Below are 23,951 nucleotides of genomic sequence, written 5' to 3'. Positions count from 1 at the left end.
CAGGTACTGAAGCTTCGATTTATGGAGACTGCTCTCATCGATGGTCTGCTTTTTTTCAAATCAACTCAGACACGTCAAACGGAACCTTCATGCACACCTTCCTTGGTTTGGAGCTGATGGCGACGTGGCAGTGCGTGTGGGAGTGTCGGTGTCTGCGGCTTGTGGTGCGGTGGATTGTGTCGAGCGGAGAGTGGATGCTGGGGGTAGGGACTGTGCGTGGTGTTGGAGGGTTGATGATGAGGGGCTGAAGTGTGCGCAAAGTGACGGACCGGTGTCGAATTGCGTGCGTGCTGTGGTGTTTTACGAGGTGCGGTGATGCTGTGATGGGGAGAGACTTGAAGTCGACTCGTTGTCACGGTGATGAGGGCTAACAGAAATTGCCGGCGAACATTTACCTGTCTGTGGTGAATGAGTGTTGTCGGTTGCTGAGGGTGGCACTTCTTCTCAATACTGGCGAGTCGATTGGATTCCACCCTTGGGCGACTGTCAACGTGGAGTTTGCACGTTCTCCGTGTGTTTACTCCGGGTTCCTCCCAGCGACCAAAGATGAAAGGTGGACTTGTTAGCTAGTTCGCCCACGCCAAATTGCCCACAGCATCACACGGATGTGTCGGCTCGCTGGATTAGCCATGGGAAAAGTTGCTTTGCAGGAAGAGAATGGAGCGCTGTGGACTGGACGGGCCGAAGGTCCTCCTGCCACGCTCTTCCAATTCGATTCACTTCTCAGAAACAGACCCATAAATCGATGGCGAAGCAAAACTAATCGCTCACAAATACCGACAGAACCGATGCGCTTCTCCAGCATTTTGTGTTCTTGTTTTGTTCTTGTTGATGATGAAGCCGTCTCATGAGCACCGTTCTTACTTTGGCGCTGCTGTGTTGTAAGCTTGCTGATGGTTTTGACGGTGCCAGAGGTGTGTGTTGAGGAGGGTTGTTACAGTAGAGAGAGGACGGTGCGGCAATGGAGTGGGGGTGACGAAGAGAGACGGCGGCTTGGAATCGGCCCTGCACAGTCGGGGCTGCCAGTCTTTCCGACTGAATCGCGTGGATTGTGTCAGAATGGCTGCGCGAGAGTGTGAAGCGCGAACGTGTTTTCCAGCTCAGGCAGGGAAAGCCGTAGCCGGGCAGGCGGCCTGCCACGAGCCCGGGTAGCTCAGTCGGTAGAGCATCAGACTTTTAATCTGAGGGTCCAGGGTTCAAGTCCCTGCTCGGGCGGGTCGCTTTTAAATCGCTCTGCCACGGGACAACAGCGAAGGCGCAGGGCAGTGCTAACAAATCAGACTCAATGGCCCTTACATTGTGGCGGTGGAAGCAAGCACAGGGCAGTTTTGCCTGCATTTCCGAACAGTCGCAGTTGCTGCCGTAATCGCGGAACGCGTGGCTTCTGTTTGAATTGATCTCTTTAAGGTCCTCCAAATGCGCGAAATCAGAAATTAGCATAGAATCCCTCGACTGTGGAAACAGGCTACCGACTCTCCCAAGAGTATCCCCCACACACCTAAACCCCCACCTCGTGACTCCGAACCTGCACATGCCTGAAAACAAGGGGCAATTTAGCATGGCCAAAACACCTGCGCTGCACTCCTTTGGACTGTGGGAGGAAACCGGATCCGTCGGACGAAATCCACGCAGACACGGGGAGAATGTGCAAACTCCACACAGGGAGTCGCCCGAGGCTCGAATGCGCCAAGGGTTCGTGGCGATGGGAGGCAGCAGTGAAATCCTGATTATATTTGCAGGTGCTGAAGCTTCGATTTCTGGAGACTGCTCTCATCGATGGTCTGCTTTTTTTTTTCAAATCAACTCAGACACGTCCAACGGAACCTTCATGCACATCTTCCTTGGTTTGGAGCTGATGGTGATGTGGCCGTGCGTGTGGGAGTGTCGGTGTCTGCGGCTTTGTGGTGGGGTGGATTGTTTCGAGCAGAGAGTGGATGCTGGGGGTAGGGACGGCGCGTGGTGTTGGAGGGTTGATGATGAGGCCGTCTCATGAGCACCGTTCTTACTTTGGCGGTGCTGTGTTGTAGGCTTGCTGATGGCTTTGACGGTGCCAGAGGTGTGTGTTGAGGAGGGTTGCTACAGTAGAGAGAGGACGGTGCGGCAATGGAGTGGGGGGATGATGAAGAGAGACGGCGGCTTGGAATCGGCCCTGCACAGCCGGGGCTGCCAGTCTTTCCGACTGAATCGCGTGGATTGTGTCAGAATGGCTGCGCGAGAGTGTGAAGCGCGAACGTGTTTTCCAGCTCAGGCAGGGAAAGCCGTAGCCGGGCAGGCGGCCTGCCACCAGCCCGGGTAGCTCAGTCGGTAGAGCATCAGACTTTTAATCTGAGGGTCCAGGGTTCAAGTCCCTGCTCGGGCGGGTCGCTTTTAAATCGCTCTGCCACGGGACAACAGCGAAGGCGCAGGGCAGTGCTAACAAATCAGACTCAATGGCCCTTACATTGTGGCGGTGGAAGCAAGCACAGGGCAGTTTTGCCTGCATTTCCGAACTGTCGCAGTTGCTGCCGTAATCGCGGAACGCGTGGCTTCTGTTTGAATTGATCTCTTTAAGGTCCTCCAAATGCGCGAAATCAGAAATTAGCATAGAATCCCTCGACTGTGGAAACAGGCTACCGACTCTCCCAAGAGTATCCCCCACACACCTAAACCCCCACCTCGTGACTCCGAACCTGCACATGCCTGAAAACAAGGGGCAATTTAGCATGGCCAAAACACCTGCGCTGCACTCCTTTGGACTGTGGGAGGAAACCGGATCCGTCGGACGAAATCCACGCAGACACGGGGAGAATGTGCAAACTCCACACAGGGAGTCGCCCGAGGCTCGAATGCGCCAAGGGTTCGTGGCGCTGGGAGGCAGCAGTGAAATCCTGATTATATTTGCAGGTGCTGAAGCTTCGATTTATGGAGACTGCTCTCATCGATGGTCTGCTTTTTTTTCTCAAATCAACTCAGACACGTCCAACGGAACCTTCATGCACATCTTCCTTGGTTTGGAGCTGATGGTGATGTGGCCGTGCGTGTGGGAGTGTCGGTGTCTGCGGCTTTGTGGTGGGGTGGATTGTTTCGAGCAGAGAGTGGATGCTGGGGGTAGGGACGGCGCGTGGTGTTGGAGGGTTGATGATGAGGCCGTCTCATGAGCACCGTTCTTACTTTGGCGGTGCTGTGTTGTAGGCTTGCTGATGGCTTTGACGGTGCCAGAGGTGTGTGTTGAGGAGGGTTGCTACAGTAGAGAGAGGACGGTGCGGCAATGGAGTGGGGGGATGATGAAGAGAGACGGCGGCTTGGAATCGGCCCTGCACAGCCGGGGCTGCCAGTCTTTCCGACTGAATCGCGTGGATTGTGTCAGAATGGCTGCGCGAGAGTGTGAAGCGCGAACGTGTTTTCCAGCTCAGGCAGGGAAAGCCGTAGCCGGGCAGGCGGCCTGCCACGAGCCCGGGTAGCTCAGTCGGTAGAGCATCAGACTTTTAATCTGAGGGTCCAGGGTTCAAGTCCCTGCTCGGGCGGGTCGCTTTTAAATCGCTCTGCCACGGGACAACAGCGAAGGCGCAGGGCAGTGCTAACAAATCAGACTCAATGGCCCTTACATTGTGGCGGTGGAAGCAAGCACAGGGCAGTTTTGCCTGCATTTCCGAACTGTCGCAGTTGCTGCCGTAATCGCGGAACGCGTGGCTTCTGTTTGAATTGATCTCTTTAAGGTCCTCCAAATGCGCGAAATCAGAAATTAGCATAGAATCCCTCGACTGTGGAAACAGGCTACCGACTCTCCCAAGAGTATCCCCCACACACCTAAACCCCCACCTCGTGACTCCGAACCTGCACATGCCTGAAAACAAGGGGCAATTTAGCATGGCCAAAACACCTGCGCTGCACTCCTTTGGACTGTGGGAGGAAACCGGATCCGTCGGACGAAATCCACGCAGACACGGGGAGAATGTGCAAACTCCACACAGGGAGTCGCCCGAGGCTCGAATGCGCCAAGGGTTCGTGGCGATGGGAGGCAGCAGTGAAATCCTGATTATATTTGCAGGTGCTGAAGCTTCGATTTATGGAGACTGCTCTCATCGATCGTCTGCTTTTGTTTTCAAATCAACTCAGACACGTCCAACGGAACCTTCATGCACATCTTCCTTGGTTTGGAGCTGATGGTGATGTGGCCGTGCGTGTGGGAGTGTCGGTGTCTGCGGCTTTGTGGTGGGGTGGATTGTTTCGAGCAGAGAGTGGATGCTGGGGGTAGGGACGGCGCGTGGTGTTGGAGGGTTGATGATGAGGCCGCCTCATGAGCACCGTTCTTACTTTGGCGGTGCTGTGTTGTAGGCTTGCTGATGGCTTTGACGGTGCCAGAGGTGTGTGTTGAGGAGGGTTGCTACAGTAGAGAGAGGACGGTGCGGCAATGGAGTGGGGGGATGATGAAGAGAGACGGCGGCTTGGAATCGGCCCTGCACAGCCGGGGCTGCCAGTCTTTCCGACTGAATCGCGTGGATTGTGTCAGAATGGCTGCGCGAGAGTGTGAAGCGCGAACGTGTTTTCCAGCTCAGGCAGGGAAAGCCGTAGCCGGGCAGGCGGCCTGCCACGAGCCCGGGTAGCTCAGTCGGTAGAGCATCAGACTTTTAATCTGAGGGTCCAGGGTTCAAGTCCCTGCTCGGGCGGGTCGCTTTTAAATCGCTCTGCCACGGGACAACAGCGAAGGCGCAGGGCAGTGCTTACAAATCAGACTCAATGGCCCTTACATTGTGGCGGTGGAAGCAAGCACAGGGCAGTTTTGCCTGCATTTCCGAACTGTCGCAGTTGCTGCCGTAATCGCGGAACGCGTGGCTTCTGTTTGAATTGATCTCTTTAAGGTCCTCGAAATGCGCGAAATCAGAAATTAGCATAGAATCCCTCGACTGTGGAAACAGGCTACCGACTCTCCCAAGAGTGTCCCCCACACACCTAAACCCCCACCTCGTGACTCTGTATTTGCACCGAACCTGCACATGCCTGAAAACAAGGGGCAATTTAGCATGGCCAAAACACCTGCGCTGCACTCCTTTGGACTGTGGGAGGAAACCGGATCCGTCGGACGAAATCCACGCAGACACGGGGAGAATGTGCAAACTCCACACAGGGAGTCGCCCGAGACTCGAATCCGACAAGGGTCCGTGGCGCTGGGAGGCAGCAGTGAAATCCTGATTATATTTGCAGGTACTGAAGCTTCGATTTATGGAGACTGCTCTCATCGATGGTCTGCTTTTTTTCAAATCAACTCAGACACGTCAAACGGAACCTTCATGCACACCTTCCTTGGTTTGGAGCTGATGGCGACGTGGCAGTGCGTGTGGGAGTGTCGGTGTCTGCGGCTTGTGGTGCGGTGGATTGTGTCGAGCGGAGAGTGGATGCTGGGGGTAGGGACTGTGCGTGGTGTTGGAGGGTTGATGATGAGGGGCTGAAGTGTGCGCAAAGTGACGGACCGGTGTCGAATTGCGTGCGTGCTGTGGTGTTTTACGAGGTGCGGTGATGCTGTGATGGGGAGAGACTTGAAGTCGACTCGTTGTCACGGTGATGAGGGCTAACAGAAATTGCCGGCGAACATTTACCTGTCTGTGGTGAATGAGTGTTGTCGGTTGCTGAGGGTGGCACTTCTTCTCAATACTGGCGAGTCGATTGGATTCCACCCTTGGGCGACTGTCAACGTGGAGTTTGCACGTTCTCCGTGTGTTTACTCCGGGTTCCTCCCAGCGACCAAAGATGAAAGGTGGACTTGTTAGCTAGTTCGCCCACGCCAAATTGCCCACAGCATCACACGGATGTGTCGGCTCGCTGGATTAGCCATGGGAAAAGTTGCTTTGCAGGAAGAGAATGGAGCGCTGTGGACTGGACGGGCCGAAGGGCCTCCTGCCACGCTCTTCCAATTCGATTCACTTCTCAGAAACAGACCCATAAATCGATGGCGAAGCAAAACTAATCGCTCACAAATACCGACAGAACCGATGCGCTTCTCCAGCATTTTGTGTTCTTGTTTTGTTCTTGTTGATGATGAAGCCGTCTCATGAGCACCGTTCTTACTTTGGCGCTGCTGTGTTGTAAGCTTGCTGATGGTTTTGACGGTGCCAGAGGTGTGTGTTGAGGAGGGTTGTTACAGTAGAGAGAGGACGGTGCGGCAATGGAGTGGGGGTGACGAAGAGAGACGGCGGCTTGGAATCGGCCCTGCACAGTCGGGGCTGCCAGTCTTTCCGACTGAATTGTGTGGATTGTGTCAGAATGGCTGCGCGAGAGTGTGAAGCGCGAACGTCTTTTCCAGCCCAGGCAGGGAAAGCCGTAGCCGGGCAGGCGGCCTGCCACCAGCCCGGGTAGCTCAGTCGGTAGAGCATCAGACTCTTAATCTGAGGGTCCAGGGTTCAAGTCCCTGCTCGGGCGGGTCGCAATTTTAAATTGCACTGCCACGGGACAACAGCGAAGGCGCAGTGCAGTGCTCGCAAATCAGACTCAATGGCCTTCACATTGTAGCGGTGGGAAGCAAGCACAGGGCGGTTTTGCCTGCATTTCCGAACTGTCGCAGTTGCTACCATACTCGCGGAACGCGTGGCTTCTGTTTGAATTGATCTCTTTAAGGTCCTCGAAATGCGCGAAATCAGAAATTAGCATAGAATCCCTCGACTGTGGAAACAGGCTACCGACTCTCCCAAGAGTGTCCCCCACACACCTAAACCCCCACCTCGTGACTCTGTATTTGCACCGAACCTGCACATGCCTGAAAACAAGGGGCAATTTAGCATGGCCAAAACACCTGCGCTGCACTCCTTTGGACTGTGGGAGGAAACCGGATCCGTCGGACGAAATCCACGCAGACACGGGGAGAATGTGCAAACTCCACACAGGGAGTCGCCCGAGACTCGAATCCGACAAGGGTCCGTGGCGCTGGGAGGCAGCAGTGAAATCCTGATTATATTTGCAGGTACTGAAGCTTCGATTTATGGAGACTGCTCTCATCGATGGTCTGCTTTTTTTCAAATCAACTCAGACACGTCAAACGGAACCTTCATGCACACCTTCCTTGGTTTGGAGCTGATGGCGACGTGGCAGTGCGTGTGGGAGTGTCGGTGTCTGCGGCTTGTGGTGCGGTGGATTGTGTCGAGCGGAGAGTGGATGCTGGGGGTAGGGACTGTGCGTGGTGTTGGAGGGTTGATGATGAGGGGCTGAAGTGTGCGCAAGGTGACGGACCGGTGTCGAATTGCGTGCGTGCTGTGGTGTTTTACGAGGTGCGGTGATGCTGTGATGGGGAGAGACTTGAAGTCGACTCGTTGTCACGGTGATGAGGGCTAACAGAAATTGCCGGCGAACATTTACCTGTCTGTGGTGAATGAGTGTTGTCGGTTGCTGAGGGTGGCACTTCTTCTCAATACTGGCGAGTCGATTGGATTCCACCCTTGGGCGACTGTCAACGTGGAGTTTGCACGTTCTCCGTGTGTTTACTCCGGGTTCCTCCCAGCGACCAAAGATGAAAGGTGGACTTGTTAGCTAGTTCGCCCACGCCAAATTGCCCACAGCATCACACGGATGTGTCGGCTCGCTGGATTAGCCATGGGAAAAGTTGCTTTGCAGGAAGAGAATGGAGCGCTGTGGACTGGACGGGCCGAAGGGCCTCCTGCCACGCTCTTCCAATTCGATTCATTTCTCAGAAACAGACCCATAAATCGATGGCGAAGCAAAACTAATCGCTCACAAATACCGACAGAACCGATGCGCTTCTCCAGCATTTTGTGTTCTTGTTTTGTTCTTGTTGATGATGAAGCCGTCTCATGAGCACCGTTCTTACTTTGGCGCTGCTGTGTTGTAAGCTTGCTGATGGTTTTGACGGTGCCAGAGGTGTGTGTTGAGGAGGGTTGTTACAGTAGAGAGAGGACGGTGCGGCAATGGAGTGGGGGTGACGAAGAGAGACGGCGGCTTGGAATCGGCCCTGCACAGTCGGGGCTGTCAGTCTTTCCGACTGAATTGTGTGGATTGTGTCAGAATGGCTGCGCGAGAGTGTGAAGCGCGAACGTCTTTTCCAGCCCAGGCAGGGAAAGCCGTAGCCGGGCAGGCGGCCTGCCGCGAGCCCGGGTAGCTCAGTCGGTAGAGCATCAGACTCTTAATCTGAGGGTCCAGGGCGGGTCGCTTTTAAATTGCACTGCCACGAGACAACAGCGAAGGCGCAGTGCAGTGCTCGCAAATCAGACTCAATGGCCTTCACATTGTAGCGGTGGGAAGCAAGCACAGGGCGGTTTTGCCTGCATTTCCGAACTGTCGCAGTTGCTACCATACTCGCGGAACGCGTGGCTTCTGTTTGAATTGATCTCTTTAAGGTCCTCGAAATGCGCGAAATCAGAAATTAGCATAGAATCCCTCGACTGTGGAAACAGGCTACCGACTCTCCCAAGAGTGTCCCCCACACACCTAAACCCCCACCTCGTGACTCTGTATTTGCACCGAACCTGCACATGCCTGAAAACAAGGGGCAATTTAGCATGGCCAAAACACCTGCGCTGCACTCCTTTGGACTGTGGGAGGAAACCGGATCCGTCGGACGAAATCCACGCAGACACGGGGAGAATGTGCAAACTCCACACAGGGAGTCGCCCGAGACTCGAATCCGACAAGGGTCCGTGGCGCTGGGAGGCAGCAGTGAAATCCTGATTATATTTGCAGGTACTGAAGCTTCGATTTATGGAGACTGCTCTCATCGATGGTCTGCTTTTTTTCAAATCAACTCAGACACGTCAAACGGAACCTTCATGCACACCTTCCTTGGTTTGGAGCTGATGGCGACGTGGCAGTGCGTGTGGGAGTGTCGGTGTGTGCGGCTTGTGGTGCGGTGGATTGTGTCGAGCGGAGAGTGGATGCTGGGGGTAGAGACTGTGCGTGGTGTTGGAGGGTTGACGATGAGGGGCTGAAGTGTGCGCAAGGTGACGGACCGGTGTCGAATTGCGTGCGTGCTGTGGTGTTTTACGAGGTGCGGTGATGCTGTGATGGGGAGAGACTTGAAGTCGACTCGTTGTCACGGTGATGAGGGCTAACAGAAATTGCCGGCGAACATTTACCTGTCTGTGGTGAATGAGTGTTGTCGGTTGCTGAGGGTGGCACTTCTTCTCAATACTGGCGAGTCGATTGGATTCCACCCTTGGGCGACTGTCAACGTGGAGTTTGCACGTTCTCCGTGTGTTTACTCCGGGTTCCTCCCAGCGACCAAAGATGAAAGGTGGACTTGTTAGCTAGTTCGCCCACGCCAAATTGCCCACAGCATCACACGGATGTGTCGGCTCGCTGGATTAGCCATGGGAAAAGTTGCTTTGCAGGAAGAGAATGGAGCGCTGTGGACTGGACGGGCCGAAGGTCCTCCTGCCACGCTCTTCCAATTCGATTCACTTCTCAGAAACAGACCCATAAATCGATGGCGAAGCAAAACTAATCGCTCACAAATACCGACAGAACCGATGCGCTTCTCCAGCATTTTGTGTTCTTGTTTTGTTCTTGTTGATGATGAAGCCGTCTCATGAGCACCGTTCTTACTTTGGCGCTGCTGTGTTGTAAGCTTGCTGATGGTTTTGACGGTGCCAGAGGTGTGTGTTGAGGAGGGTTGTTACAGTAGAGAGAGGACGGTGCGGCAATGGAGTGGGGGTGACGAAGAGAGACGGCGGCTTGGAATCGGCCCTGCACAGTCGGGGCTGCCAGTCTTTCCGACTGAATTGTGTGGATTGTGTCAGAATGGCTGCGCGAGAGTGTGAAGCGCGAACGTCTTTTCCAGCCCAGGCAGGGAAAGCCGTAGCCGGGCAGGCGGCCTGCCACCAGCCCGGGTAGCTCAGTCGGTTGAGCATCCGACTCTTAATCTGAGGGTCCAGGGTTCAAGTCCCTGCTCGGGCGGGTCGCTTTTAAATTGCACTGCCACGGGACAACAGCGAAGGCGCAGTGCAGTGCTCGCAAATCAGACTCAATGGCCTTCACATTGTAGCGGTGGGAAGCAAGCACAGGGCGGTTTTGCCTGCATTTCCGAACTGTCGCAGTTGCTACCATACTCGCGGAACGCGTGGCTTCTGTTTGAATTGATCTCTTTAAGGTCCTCGAAATGCGCGAAATCAGAAATTAGCATAGAATCCCTCGACTGTGGAAACAGGCTACCGACTCTCCCAAGAGTGTCCCCCACACACCTAAACCCCCACCTCGTGACTCTGTACTTGCACCGAACCTGCACATGCCTGAAAACAAGGGGCAATTTAGCATGGCCAAAACACCTGCGCTGCACTCCTTTGGACTGTGGGAGGAAACCGGATCCGTCGGACGAAATCCACGCAGACACGGGGAGAATGTGCAAACTCCACACAGGGAGTCGCCCGAGACTCGAATCCGACAAGGGTCCGTGGCGCTGGGAGGCAGCAGTGAAATCCTGATTATATTTGCAGGTACTGAAGCTTCGATTTATGGAGACTGCTCTCATCGATGGTCTGCTTTTTTTCAAATCAACTCAGACACGTCAAACGGAACCTTCATGCACACCTTCCTTGGTTTGGAGCTGATGGCGACGTGGCAGTGCGTGTGGGAGTGTCGGTGTCTGCGGCTTGTGGTGCGGTGGATTGTGTCGAGCGGAGAGTGGATGCTGGGGGTAGGGACTGTGCGTGGTGTTGGAGGGTTGATGATGAGGGGCTGAAGTGTGCGCAAAGTGACGGACCGGTGTCGAATTGCGTGCGTGCTGTGGTGTTTTACGAGGTGCGGTGATGCTGTGATGGGGAGAGACTTGAAGTCGACTCGTTGTCACGGTGATGAGGGCTAACAGAAATTGCCGGCGAACATTTACCTGTCTGTGGTGAATGAGTGTTGTCGGTTGCTGAGGGTGGCACTTCTTCTCAATACTGGCGAGTCGATTGGATTCCACCCTTGGGCGACTGTCAACGTGGAGTTTGCACGTTCTCCGTGTGTTTACTCCGGGTTCCTCCCAGCGACCAAAGATGAAAGGTGGACTTGTTAGCTAGTTCGCCCACGCCAAATTGCCCACAGCATCACATGGATGTGTCGGCTCGCTGGATTAGCCATGGGAAAAGTTGCTTTGCAGGAAGAGAATGGAGCGCTGTGGACTGGACGGGCCGAAGGGCCTCCTGCCACGCTCTTCCAATTCGATTCACTTCTCAGAAACAGACCCATAAATCGATGGCGAAGCAAAACTAATCGCTCACAAATACTGACAGAACCGATGCGCTTCTCCAGCATTTTGTGTTCTTGTTTTGTTCTTGTTGATGATGAAGCCGTCTCATGAGCACCGTTCTTACTTTGGCGCTGCTGTGTTGTAAGCTTGCTGATGGTTTTGACGGTGCCAGAGGTGTGTGTTGAGGAGGGTTGTTACAGTAGAGAGAGGACGGTGCGGCAATGGAGTGGGGGTGACGAAGAGAGACGGCGGCTTGGAATCGGCCCTGCACAGTCGGGGCTGCCAGTCTTTCCGACTGAATTGTGTGGATTGTGTCAGAATGGCTGCGCGAGAGTGTGAAGCGCGAACGTCTTTTCCAGCCCAGGCAGGGAAAGCCGTAGCCGGGCAGGCGGCCTGCCACCAGCCCGGGTAGCTCAGTCGGTAGAGCATCAGACTCTTAATCTGAGGGTCCAGGGTTCAAGTCCCTGCTCGGGCGGGTCGCTTTTAAATTGCACTGCCACGGGACAACAGCGAAGGCGCAGTGCAGTGCTCGCAAATCAGACTCAATGGCCTTCACATTGTAGCGGTGGGAAGCAAGCACAGGGCGGTTTTGCCTGCATTTCCGAACTGTCGCAGTTGCTACCATACTCGCGGAACGCGTGGCTTCTGTTTGAATTGATCTCTTTAAGGTCCTCGAAATGCGCGAAATCAGAAATTAGCATAGAATCCCTCGACTGTGGAAACAGGCTACCGACTCTCCCAAGAGTGTCCCCCACACACCTAAACCCCCACCTCGTGACTCTGTACTTGCACCGAACCTGCACATGCCTGAAAACAAGGGGCAATTTAGCATGGCCAAAACACCTGCGCTGCACTCCTTTGGACTGTGGGAGGAAACCGGATCCGTCGGACGAAATCCACGCAGACACGGGGAGAATGTGCAAACTCCACACAGGGAGTCGCCCGAGACTCGAATCCGACAAGGGTCCGTGGCGCTGGGAGGCAGCAGTGAAATCCTGATTATATTTGCAGGTACTGAAGCTTCGATTTATGGAGACTGCTCTCATCGATGGTCTGCTTTTTTTCAAATCAACTCAGACACGTCAAACGGAACCTTCATGCACACCTTCCTTGGTTTGGAGCTGATGGCGACGTGGCAGTGCGTGTGGGAGTGTCGGTGTCTGCGGCTTGTGGTGCGGTGGATTGTGTCGAGCGGAGAGTGGATGCTGGGGGTAGGGACTGTGCGTGGTGTTGGAGGGTTGATGATGAGGGGCTGAAGTGTGCGCAAGGTGACGGACCGGTGTCGAATTGCGTGCGTGCTGTGGTGTTTTACGAGGTGCGGTGATGCTGGGATGGGGAGAGACTTGAAGTCGACTCGTTGTCACGGTGATGAGGGCTAACAGAAATTGCCGGCGAACATTTACCTGTCTGTGGTGAATGAGTGTTGTCGGTTGCTGAGGGTGGCACTTCTTCTCAATACTGGCGAGTCGATTGGATTCCACCCTTGGGCGACTGTCAACGTGGAGTTTGCACGTTCTCCGTGTGTTTACTCCGGGTTCCTCCCAGCGACCAAAGATGAAAGGTGGACTTGTTAGCTAGTTCGCCCACGCCAAATTGCCCACAGCATCACACGGATGTGTCGGCTCGCTGGATTAGCCATGGGAAAAGTTGCTTTGCAGGAAGAGAATGGAGCGCTGTGGACTGGACGGGCCGAAGGTCCTCCTGCCACGCTCTTCCAATTCGATTCACTTCTCAGAAACAGACCCATAAATCGATGGCGAAGCAAAACTAATCGCTCACAAATACCGACAGAACCGATGCGCTTCTCCAGCATTTTGTGTTCTTGTTTTGTTCTTGTTGATGATGAAGCCGTCTCATGAGCACCGTTCTTACTTTGGCGCTGCTGTGTTGTAAGCTTGCTGATGGTTTTGACGGTGCCAGAGGTGTGTGTTGAGGAGGGTTGTTACAGTAGAGAGAGGACGGTGCGGCAATGGAGTGGGGGTGACGAAGAGAGACGGCGGCTTGGAATCGGCCCTGCACAGTCGGGGCTGCCAGTCTTTCCGACTGAATTGTGTGGATTGTGTCAGAATGGCTGCGCGAGAGTGTGAAGCGCGAACGTCTTTTCCAGCCCAGGCAGGGAAAGCCGTAGCCGGGCCGGCGGCCTGCCACCAGCCCGGGTAGCTCAGTCGGTAGAGCATCAGACTCTTAATCTGAGGGTCCAGGGTTCAAGTCCCTGCTCGTGCGGGTCGCTTTTAAATTGCACTGCCACGAGACAACAGCGAAGGCGCAGTGCAGTGCTCGCAAATCAGACTCAATGGCCTTCACATTGTAGCGGTGGGAAGCAAGCACAGGGCGGTTTTGCCTGCATTTCCGAACTGTCGCAGTTGCTACCATACTCGCGGAACGCGTGGCTTCTGTTTGAATTGATCTCTTTAAGGTCCTCGAAATGCGCGAAATCAGAAATTAGCATAGAATCCCTCGACTGTGGAAACAGGCTACCGACTCTCCCAAGAGTGTCCCCCACACACCTAAACCCCCACCTCGTGACTCTGTACTTGCACCGAACCTGCACATGCCTGAAAACAAGGGGCAATTTAGCATGGCCAAAACACCTGCGCTGCACTCCTTTGGACTGTGGGAGGAAACCGGATCCGTCGGACGAAATCCACGCAGACACGGGGAGAATGTGCAAACTCCACACAGGGAGTCGCCCGAGACTCGAATCCGACAAGGGTCCGTGGCGCTGGGAGGCAGCAGTGAAATCCTGATTATATTTGCAGGTACTGAAGCTTCGATTTATGGAGACTGCTCTCATCGATGGTCTGCTTTTTTTCAAATCAACTCAGACACGTCAAACGGAACCTTCATGCACACCTTCCTTGGTTTGGAGCTGATGGCGACGTGGCAGTGCGTGTGGGAGTGTCGGTGTCTGCGGCTTGTGGTGCGGTGGATTGTGTCGAGCGGAGAGTGGATGCTGGGGGTAGGGACTGTGCGTGGTGTTGGAGGGTTGAGGATGAGGGGCTGAAGTGTGCGCAAAGTGACGGACCGGTGTCGAATTGCGTGCGTGCTGTGGTGTTTTACGAGGTGCGGTGATGCTGTGATGGGGAGAGACTTGAAGTCGACTCGTTGTCACGGTGATGAGGGCTAACAGAAATTGCCGGCGAACATTTACCTGTCTGTGGTGAATGAGTGTTGTCGGTTGCTGAGGGTGGCACTTCTTCTCAATACTGGCGAGTCGATTGGATTCCACCCTTGGGCGACTGTCAACGTGGAGTTTGCACGTTCTCCGTGTGTTTACTCCGGGTTCCTCCCAGCGACCAAAGATGAAAGGTGGACTTGTTAGCTAGTTCGCCCACGCCAAATTGCCCACAGCATCACACGGATGTGTCGGCTCGCTGGATTAGCCATGGGAAAAGTTGCTTTGCAGGAAGAGAATGGAGCGCTGTGGACTGGACGGGCCGAAGGTCCTCCTGCCACGCTCTTCCAATTCGATTCACTTCTCAGAAACAGACCCATAAATCGATGGCGAAGCAAAACTAATCGCTCACAAATACCGACAGAACCGATGCGCTTCTCCAGCATTTTGTGTTCTTGTTTTGTTCTTGTTGATGATGAAGCCGTCTCATGAGCACCGTTCTTACTTTGGCGCTGCTGTGTTGTAAGCTTGCTGATGGTTTTGACGGTGCCAGAGGTGTGTGTTGAGGAGGGTTGTTACAGTAGAGAGAGGACGGTGCGGCAATGGAGTGGGGGTGACGAAGAGAGACGGCGGCTTGGAATCGGCCCTGCACAGTCGGGGCTGCCAGTCTTTCCGACTGAATTGTGTGGATTGTGTCAGAATGGCTGCGCGAGAGTGTGAAGCGCGAACGTCTTTTCCAGCCCAGGCAGGGAAAGCCGTAGCCGGGCAGGCGGCCTGCCACCAGCCCGGGTAGCTCAGTCGGTAGAGCATCAGACTCTTAATCTGAGGGTCCAGGGTTCAAGTCCCTGCTCGGGCGGGTCGCTTTTAAATTGCACTGCCACGAGACAACAGCGAAGGCGCAGTGCAGTGCTCGCAAATCAGACTCAATGGCCTTCACATTGTAGCGGTGGGAAGCAAGCACAGGGCGGTTTTGCCTGCATTTCCGAACTGTCGCAGTTGCTACCATACTCGCGGAACGCGTGGCTTCTGTTTGAATTGATCTCTTTAAGGTCTTGGAATCGGCCCTGCACAGTCGGGGCTGCCAGTCTTTCCGACTGAATTGTGTGGATTGTGTCAGAATGGCTGCGCGAGAGTGTGAAGCGCGAACGTCTTTTCCAGCCCAGGCAGGGAAAGCCGTAGCCGGGCCGGCGGCCTGCCACCAGCCCGGGTAGCTCAGTCGGTAGAGCATCAGACTCTTAATCTGAGGGTCCAGGGTTCAAGTCCCTGCTCGTGCGGGTCGCTTTTAAATTGCACTGCCACGAGACAACAGCGAAGGCGCAGTGCAGTGCTCGCAAATCAGACTCAATGGCCTTCACATTGTAGCGGTGGGAAGCAAGCACAGGGCGGTTTTGCCTGCATTTCCGAACTGTCGCAGTTGCTACCATACTCGCGGAACGCGTGGCTTCTGTTTGAATTGATCTCTTTAAGGTCCTCGAAATGCGCGAAATCAGAAATTAGCATAGAATCCCTCGACTGTGGAAACAGGCTACCGACTCTCCCAAGAGTGTCCCCCACACACCTAAACCCCCACCTCGTGACTCTGTACTTGCACCGAACCTGCACATGCCTGAAAACAAGGGGCAATTTAGCATGGCCAAAACACCTGCGCTGCACTCCTTTGGACTGTGGGAGGAAACCGGATCCGTCGGACGAAATCCACGCAGACACGGGGAGAATGTGCAAACTCCACACAGGGAGTCGCCCGAGACTCGAATCCGACAAGGGTCCGTGGCGCTGGGAGGCAGCAGTGAAATCCTGATTATATTTGCAGGTACTGAAGCTTCGATTTATGGAGACTGCTCTCATCGATGGTCTGCTTTTTTTCAAATCAACTCAGACACGTCAAACGGAACCTTCATGCACACCTTCCTTGGTTTGGAGCTGATGGCGACGTGGCAGTGCGTGTGGGAGTGTCGGTGTCTGCGGCTTGTGGTGCGGTGGATTGTGTCGAGCGGAGAGTGGATGCTGGGGGTAGGGACTGTGCGTGGTGTTGGAGGGTTGAGGATGAGGGGCTGAAGTGTGCGCAAAGTGACGGACCGGTGTCGAATTGCGTGCGTGCTGTGGTGTTTTACGAGGTGCGGTGATGCTGTGATGGGGAGAGACTTGAAGTCGACTCGTTGTCACGGTGATGAGGGCTAACAGAAATTGCCGGCGAACATTTACCTGTCTGTGGTGAATGAGTGTTGTCGGTTGCTGAGGGTGGCACTTCTTCTCAATACTGGCGAGTCGATTGGATTCCACCCTTGGGCGACTGTCAACGTGGAGTTTGCACGTTCTCCGTGTGTTTACTCCGGGTTCCTCCCAGCGACCAAAGATGAAAGGTGGACTTGTTAGCTAGTTCGCCCACGCCAAATTGCCCACAGCATCACACGGATGTGTCGGCTCGCTGGATTAGCCATGGGAAAAGTTGCTTTGCAGGAAGAGAATGGAGCGCTGTGGACTGGACGGGCCGAAGGTCCTCCTGCCACGCTCTTCCAATTCGATTCACTTCTCAGAAACAGACCCATAAATCGATGGCGAAGCAAAACTAATCGCTCACAAATACCGACAGAACCGATGCGCTTCTCCAGCATTTTGTGTTCTTGTTTTGTTCTTGTTGATGATGAAGCCGTCTCATGAGCACCGTTCTTACTTTGGCGCTGCTGTGTTGTAAGCTTGCTGATGGTTTTGACGGTGCCAGAGGTGTGTGTTGAGGAGGGTTGTTACAGTAGAGAGAGGACGGTGCGGCAATGGAGTGGGGGTGACGAAGAGAGACGGCGGCTTGGAATCGGCCCTGCACAGTCGGGGCTGCCAGTCTTTCCGACTGAATTGTGTGGATTGTGTCAGAATGGCTGCGCGAGAGTGTGAAGCGCGAACGTCTTTTCCAGCCCAGGCAGGGAAAGCCGTAGCCGGGCAGGCGGCCTGCCACCAGCCCGGGTAGCTCAGTCGGTAGAGCATCAGACTCTTAATCTGAGGGTCCAGGGTTCAAGTCCCTGCTCGGGCGGGTCGCTTTTAAATTGCACTGCCACGAGACAACAGCGAAGGCGCAGTGCAGTGCTCGCAAATCAGACTCAATGGCCTTCACATTGTAGCGGTGGGAAGCAAGCACAGGGCGGTTTTGCCTGCATTTCCGAACTGTCGCAGTTGCTACCATACTCGCGGAACGCGTGGCTTCTGTTTGAATTGATCTCTTTAAGGTCCTCGAAATGCGCGAAATCAGAAATTAGCATAGAATCCCTCGACTGTGGAAACAGGCTACCGACTCTCCCAAGAGTGTCCCCCACACACCTAAACCCCCACCTCGTGACTCTGTACTTGCACCGAACCTGCACATGCCTGAAAACAAGGGGCAATTTAGCATGGCCAAAACACCTGCGCTGCACTCCTTTGGACTGTGGGAGGAAACCGGATCCGTCGGACGAAATCCACGCAGACACGGGGAGAATGTGCAAACTCCACACAGGGAGTCGCCCGAGACTCGAATCCGACAAGGGTCCGTGGCGCTGGGAGGCAGCAGTGAAATCCTGATTATATTTGCAGGTACTGAAGCTTCGATTTATGGAGACTGCTCTCATCGATGGTCTGCTTTTTTTCAAATCAACTCAGACACGTCAAACGGAACCTTCATGCACACCTTCCTTGGTTTGGAGCTGATGGCGACGTGGCAATGCGTGTGGGAGTGTCGGTGTCTGCGGCTTGTGGTGCGGTGGATTGTGTCGAGCGGAGAGTGGATGCTGGGGGTAGGGACTGTGCGTGGTGTTGGAGGGTTGATGATGAGGGGCTGAAGTGTGCGCAAGGTGACGGACCGGTGTCGAATTGCGTGCGTGCTGTGGTGTTTTACGAGGTGCGGTGATGCTGTGATGGGGAGAGACTTGAAGTCGACTCGTTGTCACGGTGATGAGGGCTAACAGAAATTGCCGGCGAACATTTACCTGTCTGTGGTGAATGAGTGTTGTCGGTTGCTGAGGGTGGCACTTCTTCTCAATACTGGCGAGTCGATTGGATTCCACCCTTGGGCGACTGTCAACGTGGAGTTTGCACGTTCTCCGTGTGTTTACTCCGGGTTCCTCCCAGCGACCAAAGATGAAAGGTGGACTTGTTAGCTAGTTCGCCCACGCCAAATTGCCCACAGCATCACACGGATGTGTCGGCTCGCTGGATTAGCCATGGGAAAAGTTGCTTTGCAGGAAGAGAATGGAGCGCTGTGGACTGGACGGGCCGAAGGTCCTCCTGCCACGCTCTTCCAATTCGATTCACTTCTCAGAAACAGACCCATAAATCGATGGCGAAGCAAAACTAATCGCTCACAAATACCGACAGAACCGATGCGCTTCTCCAGCATTTTGTGTTCTTGTTTTGTTCTTGTTGATGATGAAGCCGTCTCATGAGCACCGTTCTTACTTTGGCGCTGCTGTGTTGTAAGCTTGCTGATGGTTTTGACGGTGCCAGAGGTGTGTGTTGAGGAGGGTTGTTACAGTAGAGAGAGGACGGTGCGGCAATGGAGTGGGGGTGACGAAGAGAGACGGCGGCTTGGAATCGGCCCTGCACAGTCGGGGCTGCCAGTCTTTCCGACTGAATTGTGTGGATTGTGTCAGAATGGCTGCGCGAGAGTGTGAAGCGCGAACGTCTTTTCCAGCCCAGGCAGGGAAAGCCGTAGCCGGGCAGGCGGCCTGCCACCAGCCCGGGTAGCTCAGTCGGTAGAGCATCAGACTCTTAATCTGAGGGTCCAGGGTTCAAGTCCCTGCTCGGGCGGGTCGCTTTTAAATTGCACTGCCACGAGACAACAGCGAAGGCGCAGTGCAGTGCTCGCAAATCAGACTCAATGGCCTTCACATTGTAGCGGTGGGAAGCAAGCACAGGGCGGTTTTGCCTGCATTTCCGAACTGTCGCAGTTGCTACCATACTCGCGGAACGCGTGGCTTCTGTTTGAATTGATCTCTTTAAGGTCCTCGAAATGCGCGAAATCAGAAATTAGCATAGAATCCCTCGACTGTGGAAACAGGCTACCGACTCTCCCAAGAGTGTCCCCCACACACCTAAACCCCCACCTCGTGACTCTGTACTTGCACCGAACCTGCACATGCCTGAAAACAAGGGGCAATTTAGCATGGCCAAAACACCTGCGCTGCACTCCTTTGGACTGTGGGAGGAAACCGGATCCGTCGGACGAAATCCACGCAGACACGGGGAGAATGTGCAAACTCCACACAGGGAGTCGCCCGAGACTCGAATCCGACAAGGGTCCGTGGCGCTGGGAGGCAGCAGTGAAATCCTGATTATATTTGCAGGTACTGAAGCTTCGATTTATGGAGACTGCTCTCATCGATGGTCTGCTTTTTTTCAAATCAACTCAGACACGTCAAACGGAACCTTCATGCACACCTTCCTTGGTTTGGAGCTGATGGCGACGTGGCAATGCGTGTGGGAGTGTCGGTGTCTGCGGCTTGTGGTGCGGTGGATTGTGTCGAGCGGAGAGTGGATGCTGGGGGTAGGGACTGTGCGTGGTGTTGGAGGGTTGATGATGAGGGGCTGAAGTGTGCGCAAGGTGACGGACCGGTGTCGAATTGCGTGCGTGCTGTGGTGTTTTACGAGGTGCGGTGATGCTGTGATGGGGAGAGACTTGAAGTCGACTCGTTGTCACGGTGATGAGGGCTAACAGAAATTGCCGGCGAACATTTACCTGTCTGTGGTGAATGAGTGTTGTCGGTTGCTGAGGGTGGCACTTCTTCTCAATACTGGCGAGTCGATTGGATTCCACCCTTGGGCGACTGTCAACGTGGAGTTTGCACGTTCTCCGTGTGTTTACTCCGGGTTCCTCCCAGCGACCAAAGATGAAAGGTGGACTTGTTAGCTAGTTCGCCCACGCCAAATTGCCCACAGCATCACACGGATGTGTCGGCTCGCTGGATTAGCCATGGGAAAAGTTGCTTTGCAGGAAGAGAATGGAGCGCTGTGGACTGGACGGGCCGAAGGTCCTCCTGCCACGCTCTTCCAATTCGATTCACTTCTCAGAAACAGACCCATAAATCGATGGCGAAGCAAAACTAATCGCTCACAAATACCGACAGAACCGATGCGCTTCTCCAGCATTTTGTGTTCTTGTTTTGTTCTTGTTGATGATGAAGCCGTCTCATGAGCACCGTTCTTACTTTGGCGCTGCTGTGTTGTAAGCTTGCTGATGGTTTTGACGGTGCCAGAGGTGTGTGTTGAGGAGGGTTGTTACAGTAGAGAGAGGACGGTGCGGCAATGGAGTGGGGGTGACGAAGAGAGACGGCGGCTTGGAATCGGCCCTGCACAGTCGGGGCTGCCAGTCTTTCCGACTGAATTGTGTGGATTGTGTCAGAATGGCTGCGCGAGAGTGTGAAGCGCGAACGTCTTTTCCAGCCCAGGCAGGGAAAGCCGTAGCCGGGCAGGCGGCCTGCCACCAGCCCGGGTAGCTCAGTCGGTAGAGCATCAGACTCTTAATCTGAGGGTCCAGGGTTCAAGTCCCTGCTCGGGCGGGTCGCTTTTAAATTGCACTGCCACGAGACAACAGCGAAGGCGCAGTGCAGTGCTCGCAAATCAGACTCAATGGCCTTCACATTGTAGCGGTGGGAAGCAAGCACAGGGCGGTTTTGCCTGCATTTCCGAACTGTCGCAGTTGCTACCATACTCGCGGAACGCGTGGCTTCTGTTTGAATTGATCTCTTTAAGGTCCTCGAAATGCGCGAAATCAGAAATTAGCATAGAATCCCTCGACTGTGGAAACAGGCTACCGACTCTCCCAAGAGTGTCCCCCACACACCTAAACCCCCACCTCGTGACTCTGTACTTGCACCGAACCTGCACATGCCTGAAAACAAGGGGCAATTTAGCATGGCCAAAACACCTGCGCTGCACTCCTTTGGACTGTGGGAGGAAACCGGATCCGTCGGACGAAATCCACGCAGACACGGGGAGAATGTGCAAACTCCACACAGGGAGTCGCCCGAGACTCGAATCCGACAAGGGTCCGTGGCGCTGGGAGGCAGCAGTGAAATCCTGATTATATTTGCAGGTACTGAAGCTTCGATTTATGGAGACTGCTCTCATCGATGGTCTGCTTTTTTTCAAATCAACTCAGACACGTCAAACGGAACCTTCATGCACACCTTCCTTGGTTTGGAGCTGATGGCGACGTGGCAATGCGTGTGGGAGTGTCGGTGTCTGCGGCTTGTGGTGCGGTGGATTGTGTCGAGCGGAGAGTGGATGCTGGGGGTAGGGACTGTGCGTGGTGTTGGAGGGTTGATGATGAGGGGCTGAAGTGTGCGCAAGGTGACGGACCGGTGTCGAATTGCGTGCGTGCTGTGGTGTTTTACGAGGTGCGGTGATGCTGTGATGGGGAGAGACTTGAAGTCGACTCGTTGTCACGGTGATGAGGGCTAACAGAAATTGCCGGCGAACATTTACCTGTCTGTGGTGAATGAGTGTTGTCGGTTGCTGAGGGTGGCACTTCTTCTCAATACTGGCGAGTCGATTGGATTCCACCCTTGGGCGACTGTCAACGTGGAGTTTGCACGTTCTCCGTGTGTTTACTCCGGGTTCCTCCCAGCGACCAAAGATGAAAGGTGGACTTGTTAGCTAGTTCGCCCACGCCAAATTGCCCACAGCATCACACGGATGTGTCGGCTCGCTGGATTAGCCATGGGAAAAGTTGCTTTGCAGGAAGAGAATGGAGCGCTGTGGACTGGACGGGCCGAAGGGCCTCCTACCACGCTCTTCCAATTCGATTCACTTCTCAGAAACAGACCCATAAATCGATGGCGAAGCAAAACTAATCGCTCACAAATACCGACAGAACCGATGCGCTTCTCCAGCATTTTGTGTTCTTGTTTTGTTCTTGTTGATGATGAAGCCGTCTCATGAGCACCGTTCTTACTTTGGCGCTGCTGTGTTGTAAGCTTGCTGATGGTTTTGACGGTGCCAGAGGTGTGTGTTGAGGAGGGTTGTTACAGTAGAGACAGGACGGTGCGGCAATGGAGTGGGGGTGACGAAGAGAGACGGCGGCTTGGAATCGGCCCTGCACAGTCGGGGCTGCCAGTCTTTCCGACTGAATTGTGTGGATTGTGTCAGAATGGCTGCGCGAGAGTGTGAAGCGCGAACGTCTTTTCCAGCCCAGGCAGGGAAAGCCGTAGCCGGGCAGGCGGCCTGCCACCAGCCCGGGTAGCTCAGTCGGTAGAGCATCAGACTCTTAATCTGAGGGTCCAGGGTTCAAGTCCCTGCTCGGGCGGGTCGCTTTTAAATTGCACTGCCACGGGACAACAGCGAAGGCGCAGTGCAGTGCTCGCAAATCAGACTCAATGGCCTTCACATTGTAGCGGTGGGAAGCAAGCACAGGGCGGTTTTGCCTGCATTTCCGAACTGTCGCAGTTGCTACCATACTCGCGGAACGCGTGGCTTCTGTTTGAATTGATCTCTTTAAGGTCCTCGAAATGCGCGAAATCAGAAATTAGCATAGAATCCCTCGACTGTGGAAACAGGCTACCGACTCTCCCAAGAGTGTCCCCCACACACCTAAACCCCCACCTCGTGACTCTGTACTTGCACCGAACCTGCACATGCCTGAAAACAAGGGGCAATTTAGCATGGCCAAAACACCTGCGCTGCACTCCTTTGGACTGTGGGAGGAAACCGGATCCGTCGGACGAAATCCACGCAGACACGGGGAGAATGTGCAAACTCCACACAGGGAGTCGCCCGAGACTCGAATCCGACAAGGGTCCGTGGCGCTGGGAGGCAGCAGTGAAATCCTGATTATATTTGCAGGTACTGAAGCTTCGATTTATGGAGACTGCTCTCATCGATGGTCTGCTTTTTTTCAAATCAACTCAGACACGTCAAACGGAACCTTCATGCACACCTTCCTTGGTTTGGAGCTGATGGCGACGTGGCAATGCGTGTGGGAGTGTCGGTGTCTGCGGCTTGTGGTGCGGTGGATTGTGTCGAGCGGAGAGTGGATGCTGGGGGTAGGGACTGTGCGTGGTGTTGGAGGGTTGATGATGAGGGGCTGAAGTGTGCGCAAGGTGACGGACCGGTGTCGAATTGCGTGCGTGCTGTGGTGTTTTACGAGGTGCGGTGATGCTGTGATGGGGAGAGACTTGAAGTCGACTCGTTGTCACGGTGATGAGGGCTAACAGAAATTGCCGGCGAACATTTACCTGTCTGTGGTGAATGAGTGTTGTCGGTTGCTGAGGGTGGCACTTCTTCTCAATACTGGCGAGTCGATTGGATTCCACCCTTGGGCGACTGTCAACGTGGAGTTTGCACGTTCTCCGTGTGTTTACTCCGGGTTCCTCCCAGCGACCAAAGATGAAAGGTGGACTTGTTAGCTAGTTCGCCCACGCCAAATTGCCCACAGCATCACACGGATGTGTCGGCTCGCTGGATTAGCCATGGGAAAAGTTGCTTTGCAGGAAGAGAATGGAGCGCTGTGGACTGGACGGGCCGAAGGGCCTCCTGCCACGCTCTTCCAATTCGATTCACTTCTCAGAAACAGACCCATAAATCGATGGCGAAGCAAAACTAATCGCTCACAAATACCGACAGATCCGATGCGCTTCTCCAGCATTTTGTGTTCTTGTTTTGTTCTTGTTGATGATGAAGCCGTCTCATGAGCACCGTTCTTACTTTGGCGCTGCTGTGTTGTAAGCTTGC

General features: G+C 54.4%; 14 non-coding genes across 14 annotated transcripts; all 14 read left to right on the top strand.

Moving 5' to 3' along the window:
• The first annotated feature begins 1,142 nt into the window (after positions 1-1,142).
• Positions 1,143-1,215, top strand: trnak-uuu (transfer RNA lysine (anticodon UUU)). Its single transcript has one exon. It is a non-coding gene; the product is annotated as a tRNA-Lys (tRNA).
• Positions 1,216-2,286: 1,071 nt separating this feature from the next.
• Positions 2,287-2,359, top strand: trnak-uuu (transfer RNA lysine (anticodon UUU)). The gene has a single exon. It is a non-coding gene; the product is annotated as a tRNA-Lys (tRNA).
• Positions 2,360-3,430: 1,071 nt separating this feature from the next.
• Positions 3,431-3,503, top strand: trnak-uuu (transfer RNA lysine (anticodon UUU)). The gene has a single exon. It is a non-coding gene; the product is annotated as a tRNA-Lys (tRNA).
• Positions 3,504-4,573: 1,070 nt separating this feature from the next.
• Positions 4,574-4,646, top strand: trnak-uuu (transfer RNA lysine (anticodon UUU)). The gene has a single exon. It is a non-coding gene; the product is annotated as a tRNA-Lys (tRNA).
• Positions 4,647-6,320: 1,674 nt separating this feature from the next.
• trnak-cuu (transfer RNA lysine (anticodon CUU)) lies at positions 6,321-6,393 on the top strand. Its single transcript has one exon. It is a non-coding gene; the product is annotated as a tRNA-Lys (tRNA).
• Positions 6,394-9,800: 3,407 nt separating this feature from the next.
• Positions 9,801-9,873, top strand: trnak-cuu (transfer RNA lysine (anticodon CUU)). The gene has a single exon. It is a non-coding gene; the product is annotated as a tRNA-Lys (tRNA).
• A 1,675-nt stretch (positions 9,874-11,548) lies between these two features.
• trnak-cuu (transfer RNA lysine (anticodon CUU)) lies at positions 11,549-11,621 on the top strand. The gene has a single exon. It is a non-coding gene; the product is annotated as a tRNA-Lys (tRNA).
• Positions 11,622-13,296: 1,675 nt separating this feature from the next.
• trnak-cuu (transfer RNA lysine (anticodon CUU)) lies at positions 13,297-13,369 on the top strand. Its single transcript has one exon. It is a non-coding gene; the product is annotated as a tRNA-Lys (tRNA).
• A 1,675-nt stretch (positions 13,370-15,044) lies between these two features.
• On the top strand, positions 15,045-15,117 carry trnak-cuu (transfer RNA lysine (anticodon CUU)). The gene has a single exon. It is a non-coding gene; the product is annotated as a tRNA-Lys (tRNA).
• A 345-nt stretch (positions 15,118-15,462) lies between these two features.
• On the top strand, positions 15,463-15,535 carry trnak-cuu (transfer RNA lysine (anticodon CUU)). Its single transcript has one exon. It is a non-coding gene; the product is annotated as a tRNA-Lys (tRNA).
• Positions 15,536-17,210: 1,675 nt separating this feature from the next.
• trnak-cuu (transfer RNA lysine (anticodon CUU)) lies at positions 17,211-17,283 on the top strand. Its single transcript has one exon. It is a non-coding gene; the product is annotated as a tRNA-Lys (tRNA).
• Positions 17,284-18,958: 1,675 nt separating this feature from the next.
• Positions 18,959-19,031, top strand: trnak-cuu (transfer RNA lysine (anticodon CUU)). Its single transcript has one exon. It is a non-coding gene; the product is annotated as a tRNA-Lys (tRNA).
• A 1,675-nt stretch (positions 19,032-20,706) lies between these two features.
• On the top strand, positions 20,707-20,779 carry trnak-cuu (transfer RNA lysine (anticodon CUU)). Its single transcript has one exon. It is a non-coding gene; the product is annotated as a tRNA-Lys (tRNA).
• A 1,675-nt stretch (positions 20,780-22,454) lies between these two features.
• Positions 22,455-22,527, top strand: trnak-cuu (transfer RNA lysine (anticodon CUU)). Its single transcript has one exon. It is a non-coding gene; the product is annotated as a tRNA-Lys (tRNA).
• Positions 22,528-23,951: the final 1,424 nt, after the last annotated feature.

Source organism: Chiloscyllium punctatum, chromosome 24 (genome assembly GCF_047496795.1).
Source record: "Chiloscyllium punctatum isolate Juve2018m chromosome 24, sChiPun1.3, whole genome shotgun sequence".
In the NCBI taxonomy this organism is placed as follows: Eukaryota; Metazoa; Chordata; class Chondrichthyes; order Orectolobiformes; family Hemiscylliidae; genus Chiloscyllium; species Chiloscyllium punctatum.
This window is presented reverse-complemented; position numbering and strand designations above follow the sequence as displayed.